This window comes from Sinohyriopsis cumingii, chromosome 5 (assembly GCF_028554795.1).
Source record: "Sinohyriopsis cumingii isolate HCF-2022 chromosome 5, ASM2855479v2, whole genome shotgun sequence".
Lineage (NCBI taxonomy): Eukaryota > Metazoa > Mollusca > Bivalvia > Unionida > Unionidae > Sinohyriopsis > Sinohyriopsis cumingii.
Window position 1 is genome coordinate 13,990,456 of NC_142965.1, and position 3,562 is coordinate 13,994,017.

Genomic DNA, 3,562 nt, shown 5'->3' on the forward strand with positions numbered 1-3,562 from the left:
GGTATTTAGAAGAGTTGTTAGGGCTCTGTAAAGAGTATTTAACATGCCCATGTGTATATTGCAAAACCATGACATGCATTCAGGATTGCTAAAATATCAACAATCTACTTTATATCGTCTCTTTTTCCATAACATTTAGCACATCTGAAATGCTATTAGCATTAACAGTCACTCATCTGCCTTAAATGTTATTCTGCGACCACTGTGTATTCCTGTTTGTAGGAGATGACAAATGTGATAGTCTAAGGTCACCATATACTGAACGTTTTTACTACATTATGTATGGTTATGTATGCCTTATTATTTATAGTTGGAAAGAGGTCTAAATAATGATTGAAAACATCATTCAATTTAACATCTTTATTTCAAAATATATCAATGAAATTATTTTTACATCATTTTTAAAATGTTGTGTTCCAGTCTTTAACAGGATAAAGATAGCAAATTGTCCAAACTTCACTGGAGATATTCAGGCTTGTCAAGAATATGCATGACCACGTGCAATTGGAGACCCAGTGACTTTTAACCAACAAACCTCAAACTCAGTACATGTATGTTATTCATGACAATTCCATCTGAAATGAAGCTCACACAATCAGTGCTGACCGTAACCCTTGTATCTAACCCACACTGTCATCTTACATATCATAAATACAAGGACATGTACCTTTGAGATCATAGCAACAGGCCCAAGGCAGCAAATGTGATTCTGAACTCTAAATGCTCAGGATAATTGACAAATTGGTACTTCAATTGCATGTTTGACATTTACATGTACAACAAATGACAAATACTCAATCTGAAATTCCATAAACATCAATAAAGAGCATCTACAAATGGCAAACCTTCATCTCTGAACATGTACTCTGGTTAGTTATACTGCTAAAACAAAGAGAAATAAGACTAGAACCAGTAAACCTTTTTTTCTTTCAACATTTTTCATTTTGACAATTTTAAGGGATTCGTCGTTTTTAAATTCAAAGTAAGATCTTTTTAAAACAGCCAAATTTGTCAGGAAATCCTTTTCATACATCTTAATACCTTGGGTTTACAGAGGTAGATACCTGTAAAATGAGAAAAGAACTGATAAGCACTATTAAACATTATAACTATTTCAAATCCCCCTAATACACACACACTTAAATCCTGAACATGAGCATTCAGAGCTCTCTAATGGTTACCAGTGTTGTAACTATGTTTCAAGTTGTGATACCAAAATATGCTCCCACATTTTAGCAGAAGTGAAAAAGATATTAAAATATGTCAAATTATTCACTTTCATTGTAATTTATCTGCACGTGACAACATTAAAAAGTACAAGTTCCATGGATTTTAAAACTATTGCTGTTGAAGGAAACTATGTCAACACCTTTGTATTATAAACATGAATCCCCTCCCGAATTGGGTTGGTAGTGCAATTAGAGTAACACCATACGTACTTTTGTTGAGATGCATACACATACCAATTTTGATCGTTAAATACTTAACAGACAATCCTTCAAAAGAAAATCTTTGATATTTTGTACAATATAGTAAAATCACCTAATTAAACAACCACTGTTTGACCTTGTACCTGTTGTCTACTTTCTGGATTACTCCATTCTGCATCAAACACTGGTCTCTATTTGGTGGCCTTTTTGTTAAGAGCAGCGCTTGCAATCATAGATGCAGAGTCTTCCAGTAACCTTAAGTTAAGCTTCTGTATGTTATCTGTGAACATGAATAGAAGTTGGTTTGTACTAAAGTCACCAATAGGTCCACCACAATGTTACTTGATCGAACATTACTGATACTTTCTAGGTGTTCTGTCAGAAAAACGCAAGAAAATGTCACCTAGGCCATGATAGAAGGAGCAGCTTAAAAAAGATGTCTTTCATAAGGAACCATACTCTACTGACCAATACAAATTTCTAAGAATCTAATATAAAACCATTTCTTCTGTTTCACTGCTTAGTGCTAAAACTCTTTGGTTATTTAGTGATTTAGCACCAGAGCATTGGAACAAAGTTCCTTGCCAATGTTGGCATTGATGGGACGGGGGGAGGGGGGGAAGGGTCAATGACTTTTAAAGCTCAAGAGAAGTTAATCCAGTGATTAAACAAATACTGCAACGGATTACCCATTATCAAATTTATGTTGTCAAAAATGGGACAAAATTCCTGTTCAGTTTCTGACAGAGACATTTTGTACTATTTAAAATAAAATAAACCGTATAATAATTTTGTGAAAATAATTTAAATTTTATGAACCGATCCCAATCTTAACATAAAAAAAGCCCAACAGACAGACTATTTCTGTCTCATCATCATTGCTGGCTTAATAAGAGTTATTATTCCAGGCGACGACAAGGAGCTGTCCATATAGTACATATGAAAACAGTCATTTTTACCACCCACCCACCCCCATTTGCATGGTGTACTTTTTTCTTTCTCCAGGGCGTACGTATGTATTTGCTTAGTACCCTTGGCCTCTTCAAACACTCAGTTTGTTTGCATTTAGAATAAAACAGGAGTTTCTTTACTAACATGGTCTCCATATTTGCATGAGCAATTCCAAGTTTTCAAGCAACAGATGTGATCGTTCACTGTGTCTGATAATCTCACTAATTCCAGAAATTTAGAGTTACATTTTTATTTCATTTTTTCTAGAAATATTTAAACTGTACATTGCAAAATATTGGATGTAGATGACTGTTTTAACTGCTATACATCATCTATCCTGGAAACCAAAAAGGGGCACAGGGGCTGATCTAGTTGCTTACAATATACTTATCAGTTATATATGTACTATAAAAACAACTACAAGGGAGGACACCTTTCTCCCCTTTCACATGACTTGGATGCAGGGCCGGCGCCAGACGCGGCCAGACTATCTGGCGCCCTAGGCAAGGTTTGATTCTGGCGCCCCTTCCCCCCCCCCCGGAAATATCAATTTAAAAATGTATAAACAATTAAAAAAAATAACAAATGCGCCCCCGGAAATCAGCGCCCTAGGCGGCTGCCTAATTTGCCTATATGGTAGAGCTGGCCCTTCTTGTATGTCCATGATCACACCTACTTAATACACACGTGCAGTATGCTGAATGGTTGACTGCCCTCTCATTGGCCATTTAAAAATGATGTACTGCACCAATTTATAACTTCTTTTCCTGATGCTTTTCATATTAAAATTGGTAAGTGGTTACAAACAAATAGGAAGGCGTGCAAATACTATCACATGGGTCTCAGACACGTGGGCCACATGTGGCCCACCAAGATGTATCCTTTGAGTTTCAAACTGATTGGTGTCACAATGTGTCATTAGAGATAACAAAGGTGGAGTTGCCCTTGGGCCATCGAAAATGCCTTCATGCGGCCCTCAGGGAGGTTTGAGTTTGAGACCACTGTACCATCAGTTGTTTGTTGTTGGCTACGGCAAATAGGTTTTCTTGTAATAAAGTTTTTGTTATAGGTATGTATGTACTACTTGGTCTACCACCCACACTTACAAGTATTCAAACTTCAAAACAAGAAACCCTCAGTGCGTCCTCAACAAAACAAAGTTTAATCCAAAGCCAAAATAA

General features: G+C 36.2%; 1 long non-coding RNA gene across 1 annotated transcript; it reads right to left on the bottom strand.

The window, feature by feature from the left end:
* Positions 1-345: 345 nt before the first annotated feature.
* Positions 346-1,704, bottom strand: LOC149798662 (uncharacterized). Its single transcript, XR_016420836.1, has 2 exons — positions 1,574-1,704; positions 346-1,064 (listed from the first exon to the last, which is right to left on the bottom strand). It is a non-coding gene; the product is annotated as an uncharacterized LOC149798662 (long non-coding RNA).
* Between the last annotated feature and the right edge of the window lie 1,858 nt (positions 1,705-3,562).